Genomic DNA, 14,985 nt, shown 5'->3' with positions numbered 1-14,985 from the left:
TAATGACCAAGTGATACAAGAGAAGAAAATCTCAAACAATGATGTTCAAGCAAGTGATGAGGTTTGGATTGACATTGATGATAGTGTGAAGGAGACCCAAGAGGAGATGAACCCGTCTAGAGATTACATTATTGACATACCGGAGCCGGTAGTGCAAAAGGCTAAGGCACCCTAGCCTAATCCTCCACCTCCTTATCCTCAAAGACTTGCCAAGCAAAATGGTGAGAATCAATTCAAAAAGTTTATTCAAATGATTAAAAGTATCTCTATTAATGTGCCATTGTAGAAGCTTTGGAATAAATACCCGGTTATTCCAAGTTTATGAAGGATATTGTGACCAAGAAGAGGTCGATAAATTTTGAAACTATCAAAGTCGCTCATCAAACGAGTGCAATTGTTCATTCCATGGCTCCTAAGTTGGAAGATCTCGGTGCTTTCATAATTTCTTGTACTATTGAGAGTGTCAATTTTGCTAAAACTTTTTGTGATCTTGGGGAAAGTATCAATTTGATGCCCTATTCGGTGAGTAAAACTTTGGGAATTAGGAAACCAAGACCCACATCTATGAGGCTACGAATGGCTGACTGTACCATGAAGAGGCTGTTAGGAGTGATTGGGAATGTTTTGGTCTGGGTTGATAAGTTCATGCTTCCGACAAACTTTGTTATTCTATTGCGAGGTTGATTATAAAGTGCCTATTATTCTTGGGAGATATTTACTTGCTACGGGTAAGGAGCTTTCTGATGTGAAAGTCGAAGAACTCACTTTTTGGGTTGGTGATAAAAAAGTGATATTTCATGTGTGCTATGCGACAACCAAATAATGATGAGGTGTGTTCTTTTATGGACTTGATGACTAATGTTATTGTTGATGATACAAGTGCTACAATCAATGTTGGTGATATGTTGGAAGTCATTTTTCTCAACTTTAATGATGATGAGATGGATGGTTTTATGGAATGTGTGAACTCTTTACAAGGAATGGGTCGTACAACTATGCACCTCGAAAATTATCTTTGGATATTGATAATAGGAAGACTCCTCCGACAAAGCCTTTTATTGAAGATCCACCTACTTTGGAGTTGAAACCATTGCCACCATACCTTCGATATGAATTTCTTGGCCCTTATTCTATTTTACCGATTATTCTTTCCTCTTTTTTGACTAACGTGTAGGTTGATTCCACATTGGCGATGTTGCCAAAGAGGAAGAAGGTTATTGGGTGGATTTTGGTGGATATTCGGGCTATATGCCCCACATTTTGCATGCATAAGATCAAGTTGGAGGATGGTGCTAAACCGTCCATTGAACATCAAAAAAGACTCAATGAAGCCATGCAAGAAGTGGTCAAGAAGGAGATTATCAAGTGGTTGGATGTTGGGGTTGTCCACCCCATTTCCGATGGTTCATGGAGCTCTCCGGTTTAATGTCTCTCAAAGAATGGGGGCATGAAGGTTTTTACCAATGAGAATAATGAGTTGATTCTCACAATAACGGTCATTAGTTTGAGAGTTTGTATGGATTATTGTAAGCTCAACAAAGTCACAAGGAAGGATCACTTTTCACTTCCTTTTATGGACCAAATGTTCGATAAATTGGCCGGTCGTGCTTTCTATTGTTTCTTTGATGGTTATTTGGGCTACAACCAAATTATTATTGCTCCAGAAGATCAAGAGAAACCCATATTTACATGTCCTTATGGTACTTTTTCTTTCAAGCGGATACCTCTTGGTTTGTGCAATGCACCGACGATTTTTCAGTGGTGTATGATGGCTATTTTTACGGATATAGTGGAAGACTACCTTGCGGTCTTCATGGATGACTTCTCGGTGGTTGGGGATTATTTTAAGGATTGTCTTGCAAATTTGGACAAAGTATTGGCTAGATGTGAAGAAACTAATTTGGTACTCAATTGAGAGAAATGTCATTTCATGGTTGAGAAAGGCATTGTCCTTGGCCATAAGATCTTAAAGAATGATATTGACGTTGACAAGGAGAAGATTGAGGTTATTTATAATCTTCCTCACCTTGGTGAAGGGTGGGCAGAGTTTCTTAGGCCATGCAACTTTCTACCGTTTCATCAAAGATTTCTTTAAAATAGTGAACCCATTGTGTAAGCTTTTTCAGAAGGATGCTATGTTTCATGTCAATGATGATTGTATGAGAGATTTTAAACAATTGATGCTCAAGTTGATAACTACTCCTATCATTACCTATCCAAATTGGAGTTTGTCGTTTGAGCTCATGTATGATGCAAGTGATATAGTGGTTGGGGTTGTTTTGTGGCAACATGTCAACAAAGTTTTTCATTCAGTTTACTATGCTAGTAACCCAATTATTAATGCACAAGACAACTATACCGCTACGGAGAAAGAGCTCCTTGATATTATGTTTGCAATTGAGAAGTTCCACATATACTTGATAGGTGCCAAAGTTTTTGTCTACACGGATCATGCAGAGCTTCGCTATCTTATGAGCAAAAAGGAATCTAAAGCTCAGTTGATGAGATGGGTGCTCGTGTTGCAAGAATTTGATATTGATATTCAAGATATGAAGGGTAGTAAAAACCAAGTGGTGGACCATTTGTCTTGTTTGGAATAGGAGGGGAGGCCACATGATGGCCTTGAAATCAATGACTCCTTCCCCAGTGAGCATCTTTTGGCACTATCAATGGAAGAGGTACCGTGGTTTGCGGATTTGGAAAATTTTCTTATGAGTGGTATCATAACGAATTGAGTTCTCTTCAAACTTACGAAAGAAGCTCAAAATAGATTGTCTAGGCTACTAATAAGATGAGCCATACCTTTTTCGGATTTGCACGGATGGGGTAATTAGGAAATATGTTCCAGAAGAAAAGCAAGGTTATTTTCTTAGAGCTTGTCATTCTTCGCCATATTGTGGTCATCATGGTGGAGCAAGTACAACAACTAAAGTTCTAAGTTGTGGTTTCTACTGGCCTACTCTCTAGAGAGATGGAAATGGCTTGGTGAAAAGATGTGATGAATGTCAATGGGCAGGTGGAAGTTCAACGAAAAATGAGATGCCTCTCAGAATCATCTTGGAGATTGATATTTTTGATGTTTGGGGAATTGACTTCATGGGCCCTTTTGCGAGTTCTTGTGGAAACACTTACATTTTGGTCATGGTGGATTATGTGTCCAAATGGGTTGAGGTTGTTGTCTTACCCAATAATGAGGCTAGAAGTGTAGTGGCTTTCTTGAAGAAGAATATTTTTAAAAGATTTGGTACTCAACGTGCAATCATAAGCGATGGGGGGTCACACTTTTGTAACAAGGCTTTTGATACTTTACTTAGAAAATATGTTATCACTCACAAGGTCACGAATCACTATCACCCACAAGCTAGTGGTCAAGTGGAAGCCTCCAATCGGGATAAAAATAGTATCATGAATGGTGAATGCAAATCAGACGGATTGGTCCAAGAAGCTTCATGATACGTTATGGGTATATCAGATGGCTTACAAAACACCTATCAGAATGTTCTCATACCATTTAGTGTTCGGTAAAGGTTGTCATCTTCCGGTGGAACTAGAGCATAAGGCAATGCGGGCCTTGAAGAAATTGAATCTTGATTGGGATGTAGCCGCTAACTTGCGGGCTACACATTTGAATGAATTGGATGAGTTCTGGTACCATGCTTATGAGAGTTTGTCCTTGTACAAAGAAGAGATGAAATATCTTCATGACAAGTACATCAGAACAAAGAGTTCAAAGACGGTGATCTAGTGTTGTTGTTTTACTCAAGGTTGAGGATGTTTCCGGGGAAGCTTAAGTCCAAGTGGAGTGGTCCGTTTGAAATTGTTAGTGTGACACCCATCGGTGCATTGGATTTTAAGAACAAGAACAATGAAATATTTTGAGTCAATAGTCACCAGGTGAAGCACTATTTTCCTAATTTCAAGAATTTTAAGATAGTACATAACAAAAAAAATTTATAAAAATTAAATTAAAATCATAAAAGTATAACAAATAATCTATTTAAAATATTTATAAATTATAATTCAACTATGAATAATACGAAAAGTATGACATATATCATAAAATAAAAATTAGTTGCAACGTCATTACAACTCAAACATCAAAATGTACTGTATTCGATGCAAAATCTTATATGTATCTCTTAAGGCTCTTAAGGAGTAATGAATCTTGAAAGAATTTAGAGAAAAAAAAATATGCACTATTATATAATAAGGACATAACAAAATTTAATAAATAAATACTTTTAAATGAAAGATTTATTTAAAATTTACTATCATAGCAGTCTCATAGATAACGTGCAATAATTTTTATTTTAATTATGACATAAAATACTCTCAGCTTAATGATTTATGATTAAGAAAAAAGTAATTTTGAATAGTCAACGATTTATTAAGAAAATTTGAGGATTTACAATGTTAGTTACACACAATTGTATAAAGTTCTATTAGGCGAGCCCAGTACGCTGGCCGTTGGGTGTGTCTGAGGCGTAAGCCCCGATGATCGAAGCGTAAGTCTCACAGAACTAAGCCCCACACATAAGCCCAGGGGCGTTTTACGAGTGCTCTGACCCAATGCGAGCCCCGGGCGAGTCTCAATTCTGCCTTTTAAAACAGAGGATGTTATTTGTTATTTTTAACTTGACTCGAAGTGTGCTACAGGGATGAGTGTTAGATGAAAAATAGAAGACAAGGATGTTCCGTCAAAATAAAAATACAATGCGGACCGCACTTTTTCTTTGTGCGGACGCAGAAAAAGATTGCCATAGAGAAGCCCTTGTGCGACTGTAGATTTCATTTGTGGACCGCACTTGCAGGAGCAAACATAGATGTCAAATGACAGGTCCTCTGAACTTTTCACCTGTCAGTACGAGGAAAAAGTGCAACTTCTCGAGAATTGTGTGGCCGCACTTGTAATTGTGCGGACCTTGCATTAGTTGTGGAACCCTGAAGGCCAGGTCGAAGAGTGCGGTTCGCACTTGATATTGTGCGGACATACTCGCCTCTTTAACCCTCCAACTTCTCTGAGTATAAATAAAACTTAGACCTCATTTTACACTTTTCCCACTTTAAAATTTTACTGTTTCTCTGAGAAGTTCAAGTGTGGAGGTTGCACTTTATAACACTCACCACCATTTGCACCCACTAGGATCTTTGCACATTTACACCATCTGGTATGATTCATTCCATGTTCATTTTATTTTATTTTAATTTTTAAATTTTTTAGGCCATGTGTTGTTATTGTCCTTCATTGTATCCATGTGGGGTAATTTTGTACTGGATAATTGATAAAGCATGCTAGAGTTGGTTGGGTTAACTGATTTCTATATGTATACCATGTTGCCAAGTCGTTTTGAATAAGTTTTTGCATAACCTAGGTAAAAATAAGACATGCACGTTGTGTTCTTGAATGTGCGGACCGCACTTGAAATTGTGCGGTCTGCAGTCTACTAGTTAAGGCAACTTTGGTAGCAGGTTGAATATGTGGCTGCACATTAATTGCGCGGACCGCAAAAATTCTAGAGAGCTCGCACAAATGGTACATACTATCTATCAGAGGCTTGACCTCTAAGCTTCTAAAGTGCGGGTCGCACTTACAATTGTGCGGGCCGTAGATGAATTCTGCAGTCGAAATAACCTTCGCACTGTCATTCAAGGAAGAAGCATCAGAGCCCCTTTCACATCTGTGCAAAAGTGCGGCCGCACTTGGAATTGTGCGGTCCGCACTTCCACTATGCGGACCGCATTTCAAATTGTGCAAACCACACTTCCCTCATTCCTTCTGCATGTTTATCCAATTGTAACCTCACTGCTTCACTGCTTCTATGTTGTTCTCACTCACTTACATAAGTCTTAACTATGTTGAATCATGAATTTCAACTGACAATTCTCTTTGTGATTATACAAATAAAGATACGATCACGAGGTCGAGGTAAATCTACCAAAGGTAGAGGTGCCTTGCCCTCAAGTGTACAAAAAACTATATCCAATAAAGTAACAACATGCCAAGGGAAAGGTAAAGACCTCCTACAGTCTAGCTCATGTGCTCCGTCTAGGGAGGCCGCCGAGGGAAACTCTATATCAATTTTGGAGGAGCATACTGATGAGAAATCCAGGTGAGAGAGGCATCCTGAGTCTCTGGATGTACCTTCTACATCCCACAACACTTCCCATGGTTTGGAGAGTGCCACTCAGGAGTCCAATGTAGCTTATGCGGGTTCTAATTCTGATGATGAATACTGATAAGCAATCCAGGAGAGAGAGGCATCCTGAGTCTCTGCATTTGCCTTCTACATCCCACAACACTTCCCATGGTTCAAAAAGTACCACTCAGGAGTCCAATGCAGCTGATGCGGGCTCTACTTCTGATGATGCCCCAGATGCTGTGATATGGAGTATAAGTGCACAGATAGGTTTGGGTAGGCTAAAGAAGAATAAGGTCTGGAAAGATAGATTTGTGAGTCGTCGGGCTTTCTATGATTTTCGGATGTAGTGGCCTCTTTTGTCCTTGACTCATGAAAGGCAGTTCTTACTAAAAGACCTGGACAAGTACAATCCTGCTGTTCTAGAGCAGTTTACAAAAACGAAAGGGTGGATGATATTTATTGAAAAGCTAGTGGATGTAAAGGAGCACCTTGTCTGAGATTTCTATGCCAACATGACGCATATTCTCAAAGGAACAAAGGTCACCAAAGTACGCAACTTGAAGGAGAAATTTGATCAGCATACTTTGAATACGTACTTGGGGTTTGACGATGTGGATCTAAAAGAGTACTTAGAGAAGTTGGCTCTGAAAGAAGAGGCTAGGTTGTGGCTTGCGGAGATTCTAGCATCGGGACCCACTCATCCTTGGATTGCTGCCGGGTGCCTATCCTTCGAATTAATCTAAGATTTGAGGCCAAAGGGTGGCAAACCTTTGTATGCAGCAGGCTTGACCGTGCCTGAATCAGAACAACCTGCCCATTCCTCGAGCTATTTCGGTGGCTTCTATAATGGATGGGTATCCGATCAATGTGGATGTCTTGATGTCTGCCAATATCTCCCTCATGGAATAATAGGTTAACACCTCATATCCTTATCCCAGCACTATCACTAAGTATCTCACATATGCAAAGGTGGAGCCCAGGCCATTTGACACCAAGGTCAAGTCGACAGGGCCATTTGAGTAGTACAAGCTACATGATCTGAAGAACCCGAAGAGGAGTGCTCAGCCTTCTACTACTATTGGTCAGTCTGAAGAGCAGTAGTGGTAGTTTCTGCTATGTTTGATATTCCATCCACATCAGTTGAGCCTTCTACTAGTGCAACAACTGTTATGCCTGAGCCACCATCATCACCTCCTCCTAAAGCTCCTCCTATTATATTACCTACTCTAGCTCCAAGGCTGGTGCTCATGCCTACAGGACCACTATCTGCTTTGCGAATCTCGTCTCAACAACTGGATGCATGCAGCTACTTCAAAGTTGTCTTTTGTGTGAACCATGTGACTCTTCCCGAGGATGAATGGTGTGACAACTTTCTTAAGGGAATAAGTTTGTTTTATGTTTAGGTAATAATAATAGTAAGTAGTAATGAATAAAATCCCTAATTAAATCATTCTCTAAAAGAGTTATTCATGCTTCATTTGGCACCAACACACTTAACTACATGCTTATGATTTGAAGCAAAGTTTTTGGAAGAAAATAGCTCTATTTAGTGACTTTGAGCTTCTTGAGTTGACTTTGATAATCATTAAGTAGTTTATTGGACCATAGTGATCTTTAACTTGAGTGTGATCATTGTAAGCTTTAGACTCTATTCTTTTTACGGTCAGGTTGCATGAGAGGTGAGGTGATTTTTGTTGCTAGTCCAAGTACTTGAGTGGATAGTCTAGAACTTGCCCCAAATATGTTTCAAGGCAAAATTCTAGGTTTGTTTCGTTTGGAAGATGATTGTTGGCTTTCCTTGGACCATTTGAGCATTCTAATGTCACCCTATGTTTGTTATCCCTAGTCAACCTCATTGAGACATTAGCCTTTCTTTGTTGGTAACTATGCTACAAGCCTTTACCCGTTTTGTTTATAATCCTCTCTTGGCACCCGAACCTTCTTTAACACTCTTATGTAATAAGTGGCTTAAGGCATAAGTTTGGGAGGAAAGTTGAGGAATCTAAAAAAGGTATCAAGGCACCAAAAATAGAGGAAAGAAATGATCTTTATGAAAAGAGAAGGCAAAAAAAGAAAGAACAAAAAGAAAATAAAAAGGTAGATTGATGAAATAAAAAAGAGGCAACTATCTCTAGTATGAGCATCATGGGAGAAAAAAGAATGAAATGAACGATAAAGAGTGATGACAAGTCTCTCTATCCCCGAGGAAAAAGAAAATTCCTTTAAGGGTTTAGTAAATGTGAGCCAAGAAATAAAAAGTGGAGTGCTTAAGGAAAGGTGTAACCACTTATCCCATATGATATCCTACCCCAATCCAAAAACTTTCATTACGACCCGAAAGAAGTCATACTTGATTTTGAACCGAGTGAGCTTATATTAATGGAGATCTACATGAGGTGCAAGTCTATGGTACTTGAAGCTTTACTTGTGACATTCCTTTGTGAAAGAAAAGAGAATCCTTTATTGCTCTAGAAATTAAGTGTTAATTCTTGAAGTGGACATGGAAAATGGAGGGTAGAGTAAGAGTTTGGACTCCACCATGATTTACATGATAGAACAAGAGTCCTTGACGAGTGAAGTCAATTCTTGAAGCTCAAATGTCATACTAAAGTTATATGCACGTAATACACATTTTATCACCTTGTTAAAAATGCATGAGTATTGTGGGTAATTCTTGGTTCCAACTGAGTATGAATGACATACAATTCACTATTTCAAATGACCTTTCACTTAGAATAGGTAGGAACTAATCTATTTTCTTGAGAATAAGCAAAGACTTAAGTTTGGGGGAGTTGATAAGTGTGAATTTTAATCACTTATTAGTACCTTCTTGCTTTAGTTTTAGTCCGAAAGCAGTATTTTTTGTTTCCAAATCTAATGCAATTGCATGAACTGAAGGAATGTTGGAGGATTGGAGCTTAACAAAGAAATCTAACTCAAAAAGGAGTCTTCCAGCTCAACAAGGCAAAAGGCAGTAGTGCAAGCAAAAGTGCGGTCCGGGGAACTAATTCTGCGGTCGTAGATGATTATGCGGTCCGCAGAAATCGAACTGCATCCACAGAAGAAGCCCTGAGGCCTTGGAGGAGTTTTGTAAAAGTGAGGTCCACACACCAAATTTTGCGACCGCAAAAGTTAGTCGCACTGACAAAGTTTGAAAAATTCAACGAAGGTGCAAAAGACCAAGTATGAAGCCTCTTGAAAGTGTGGTCCGCAATCAAAATATGCGGCCGCAAAACCTGAAGTGCAGCCACAGATGGAATTATACAGTTGCATATTTACTCCTCATGCAAGAGCAGAAGAAAAAGTGTGGTCCACACATGAAATTGTGCAGACACAGAACCACCCGAAGGGCATTTTTGTCAGTAAATTTCTGAGCACTATAAATAGACGGGAAACACGTTTTAGGGCAAATTTTATATTATTAGCAGGTGTAGAGGTTATCTTTTACCCTTTTGGGAAAGTAGTGATCAAAATTGACGAAGACCCATTAATTTTATCTTTTAATTATAGTTTATGGCTTTAATTACTTCTTCTACTTTATTTTGTATGTCTTCCAGTATGAGCATCTATATTTTATCTAGGGTTGTAACCCAAACCTAGAGTGTTAATATTATGGGTTATTAATTCTAATACTTATTTATGATTAGGTGTTTGTTATTTAGCCTTGTTTATGCATTATATCTATAATTAATAGTTGCAAATATTGATTCATGCCTATTTGACTTAGTTCTTACTTGAGAAAGAGGAACTTAGTCTAGGAAAACTTATCTAACAAGAAATTGAGCTAGTTAAGGTTTTGACTAGTTTGATTAAAGGGTTTGAATTAGAGATAAGGAAAATCCGACTTAGACTCATATCAATTTCTTGGATTGCTACCCAATTGGACTTGAGAAAGCCAATTTGGGCATAGCCACTCTATAACTGAGAGGTATTGAATGTGTACTTGAGAATTAAGAGTTATAATACATCTGATCTGCAAAATAAATATTAACTTCGTATACCCATTAGGTTTGTACCTACGTGAAGGTTACACCCCTAGGCTTTTCTCCAATTGTTTAAAAATACCAAAAATAATTTACTCTCTCTCTAGTTGCTTTTACTTAGTTTAATTTCTTAGTGTTAAAATTTGATATCAATCACCTTTTTTTGGAAGTATAATTTATTTATTTCACATTCTCTCTACAAGTATCTACCTCAACACCTATTGTAAACTTCCTGGGGAATTCGACCACGACTCTAGTTCGGTATTATAACTGTAATGATCGTTTTCACTCATTATTGGGTGCGGATTGGACGTGGAACAATAATCAGCCTCCGATGTCCCTAAAAACCGAGCCAACGTACCCTAGAAAGACCTTCGGTATAATTTTTTCCATCAACGAGATAATACCGGGCAGCTTTTGTTTGTAATGCCCGGGAGGCTTTAGAATCTTCAGGCAGTTTTTCGTGCCTTAAATATTCTATAAACTCGTTTCTTCAATTCCAAATTAGGTTGATTGAGTTAAGTTTATAGTAGCTATCCACATCTAGGACTGAATGCAACAGTTGAACAACCGGAATTAGCTCCGTTTATTTTCGTGGACAAACCTAAAGTGGCCAATGCACATGCCTCCACGTTTTCTTCTCTTGGAATATGAATCACTGACCACTCCCTAAACCGGGAAAGTAAAGCTTACACTTTATTCAAGTACTGTTGCATGCGCTATTCTTTGGCATCAAAAATTCCATATATCTTATTTGCCACCAGCTCGGAGTTGTACTTTATTTCAATCACCTTGGAGCCTACTTCCCGAGCGAATTCAAGTCCTGTAATAATAGCCTCATACTCGGTTTCATTGTTAGCCAATGGAACAATTCTTATGGACTATCTCAGGGATTTTCCTAAAGGAGTGATTAGTACTATCCCAAGACTGGAACCTTTTACGTTGGAGGCTCTATCCGTTAATAAGGTCCAACACCGGAGACATTTTTTGATATCAAAATTGCTTCTTTAGTGGCGAAAGGCATCATTCCTAGACATATGGATGTCAATGGGCGGTGCACGTGCGGGGCAGTGCGGGTTTAGTTACATGTGGGACGGTGTGGGTTTAGAACATACGAGTGTTGTGCGAGACGGGCCTTGTTGAAATAAATAAAGTTTAACCTTGTGCGGGTTAGGATTTAATTGTTTTCAAAAATTAAAACTTTTAAGCTATTGCTAATTTTCTTTGGCCTTCGCTCTTCGTCTCTCAGCTCTTTATCTCTGTAATTTTTCTGAAAAGTTGCAATAAGGTTTTTAGTAAATAACTTTTAGCTTAAGGTTTCTAATTGTTCTCTTAATTATCTAGAAAAATTAGTTTTTTGCTTGCCTGCACTGTTTCTTGTCTCCGTTACATAGAAATACATACTTTATTGTGATCAATTTCAACCTCAACAAATAAATAGAAAATTTCTCAAAGCAACTGTATAGCTCTTTGTTTGCTTGCTGATTGTATTTGCCCATAAAAGCAAGTTCATATCTCTTGTCAGAGTCTTGTAAACTAAGATCATGGTCTCTTCATTTAGTTAGTTGTTTATCCTAATCATGGTTTCACTCACAAATACCATAATTCATCAATAAAATATACTTAATTAAATTATGATAGCATTTCGAATATTTTCAGCATGTGTTTTATAAGATGGTAAAAAATATTTAAAATAATTTAATACTACTTTACAGAAAAATAAAAAGAAATTTTATGACGCTCATATTCTACTATCAAATTCATTCAAAATAATTGAAAGAATTTAAGCGGGGCGGGGCTGGTTCATGAGGGGCAGGGCTGGTTGAAAATAGCATGACTATGCTATGCGAGGTAGGGCGGGACGTGTTGAAGTCTTCGAGGGTTTTTGCGAGTTTGCTACGCACCATTTTTCATCCCTACACGGGCAAAAATCAGCCACAAAGTCGGCCAAAACTTGTGCCTTAATTGCAGTCTGAGATTTATATTCAATATCAAATTTACTAATCTCAACTACCCATTTAGCCAATCGACCTAATAATTCAGTTTTATGAAGGACGTATTCAAGGGAAACATTATCACAACAACTATTGGATAACACTGAAAGTAAGGTCTAAGCTTTCGAAAGGCGATTACGATACCTAGAGCCAACTTTTTCAAGTGTGGATAACGTGTTTCCGCACCCGATAAAATTTTAATAACATAATATATAGAGAATTACGTATCTTCTTCCTATCTTACTAGGACTGCACTTACCACAACCTCCGATACTGCTAAATAAATTAATAATTGTTCTCTGTCCTTCAGTTTAGACATTAACGGAGGACTGGACAAATACCTCTTCAAGTATTTCAACGCTTGATGGCATTCTGGAATCCACGAGAAGTCATTCTTCTTCTTAAATAGCGAAAAGAAACTGTGATATTTTTTCGATGACCTTGATATGAATCTGCTAAGGGCTGCCAACCTGCCGGTTAACTTTTGTACCTCCTTTACACTTTTTAGTTGGTCATGGCTATCTTTTATGGCCTTAATCTTATCGGGATTTACTTCAATTACTCTTTGAGAAACCAAGAATCCAAGAAATTTTATGGACCCAACTCCAAAAGCGCATTTCTCTGAATTGAGCTTCATGTTGTACTTTCTCAAGATGTCGAATGTTTCTTGAAGCTAGGTCAAATGATTCCATGCATTGAAAGAATTAACCAACATGTCGTCAATATAAAATTTTAAAGTTTTACCTATTTAACCCTCAAAACATCTTATTAATGAGCCTCTAATAAGTGGCTCCGGCATTTTTAAGTCCAAAAAGCAACACATTGTAGCAATATGTGTCAAACCTTTTGTAATAACTGAGGCTTTTTCTTGATCCTTCAAGTGCATCCTAATTTTATTATACCCGGAGTATGCATGAAGGAAACTCATTAACTCATTCCCATCGTAGCATCGATCATGTGGTCGATGTTTGGCAATGGAAAAGAATCCTTAGGGTAAGCCTTATTTAGATCTTTATAGTCTATACACATTCTAATTTTTTTTTGTACAACCACTACATTAGCTAACATATCAGAATAACTTACTTCAAGAATTGAACATATATTTTGCAATCTGGTTACCTCTTCTTTTACAAACCTATTTCTGAACTCGGGTATCGGCCGCTTCTTCTGCTTTACCGGGAGAAATTAGAGTCCAAACTTAATTTGTGGACAGCCAATTCTAGTGGAATACTTGTCATATATCAATGATACCATGCAAAACAAGCAATGTTAGTTTTTAGAAATTCAATAATTCAAAGCCTGAGTTTGGGGCTCAACCTCGTTCCCAAGTAAACCTTCATTTCTGGGACTTCTGTAAGCAAAGCTTTTTGTTAAAGCTCTTCTGCGATTGACTTTGTTGCATCCGCTCCTTACGATACTTAGAAAGATATGGGCACCTAGTAAATATCTGATATTTCTTCCTCTCCATCAACCTCTACCGGTACTGGATCAAAAGCTAACACTAGTTCTTGGAGTTGCTATTTGTTGATTCCCTCCACCATGCTGCTAGATAAGGTGATTGCATTTATTTCTCTTGCAGCAGGTTATTCACCCTTAATATGCTTGATCTCATCTAGTGTATGGGACTTCAGCAATTGATGATAAGTTGATGGCAAAAGCCTTAATTTCGTTAATCCATGGCCTACCAAGAATCATATTGTAGCCCATATCGCCATCCACAACTTCGAACAAAGTGGATTTCGTCACCCCTTTGGCATAGGTAGGCAACACGTTCTCTCCTCGGGTAGTTACGCTTGTTAAGTTGGACCTAGACATAAGCTTTGTCACCGAAACTATATTTTTGGTTAGCTTTTCTTGTTCCAAAACTCTCAATTGGATGATATTGGCCGAACTACTTGGATCAACCAGCACACGTTTAATTTTAAATTTTAAAATATTAGAGATATTATCAGAGAATTATTGTGCGGTAAAATAAGGACATACGCATCTTCCTCCGTGAATGTGATTTTATCATCTTCCGATGTTTCTCTGATTCTCTTGCCATGAGTGAATAATATCTTCATCGTTTTAACTGCCGAAAACATCACCCCATTTATTTCAACCCTACCAAAGATCATGTTAATCGTTAAGCGGGGAGACCATGTGGTTGTTTTTTTCCGGTTCCATTGCATCTCGACTCCTCCCATAATTGTTCTTAGCCCGGTCACTTAAAAATTCTCTTAGGTGATCATTTTTCAATAGCATTGCAACCTCTTCACGTAGATATTGGCAGTCCCCAGTCCTATGATCATGTGTTCCGTGGAATTCGCACCATAAATTAGTATCCCTTTGACTGGAATCTGATCGAATTGGTTTCGAAAACCTTGCCTCCTTGATATTTCTCATAGCCGAAATCAACTCTACCAAACTGATGTTGAAATTGTAATATGATTACTCGGGATATCCTGAATTTCGGGACCCTGATGGTTCTTTATCCTACAAAACTCTATTACTCAATCTATTTGGTCTTAATCTTTTCGTGACTGAAAACCTTTAGCTTCACGCCCATCAGATCTTTCATTTGATAAATAAGGTTGCAAATGACTCATGGATGATCTCCTGTCTACATCAGAATCATTTTTTAACTTTTTCTGATTCCGATCGCGATTACGACCCTTAGAAGACATCAAGGAACTCAATTGATCATCTTCAGTTCTAATTTTTGATTCATAACGATTATGGACATCAACCCATGTGGTTGCCTGAAATTCAAACAAGATTTACTTCTACTTCCTCAAGCATTAGAGCTTAAAGGATTGAGGCATTTGTTGAACGCCTCTGCTGCCGATTTATCCGTTATTGCCGGCAATAGAATCCTCTTCTTTTGGA

Source organism: Nicotiana tomentosiformis, chromosome 11 (assembly GCF_000390325.3).
Source record: "Nicotiana tomentosiformis chromosome 11, ASM39032v3, whole genome shotgun sequence".
Classification (NCBI taxonomy): Eukaryota; Viridiplantae; Streptophyta; class Magnoliopsida; order Solanales; family Solanaceae; genus Nicotiana; species Nicotiana tomentosiformis.
Note: the sequence above shows the minus strand (reverse complement) of the source record.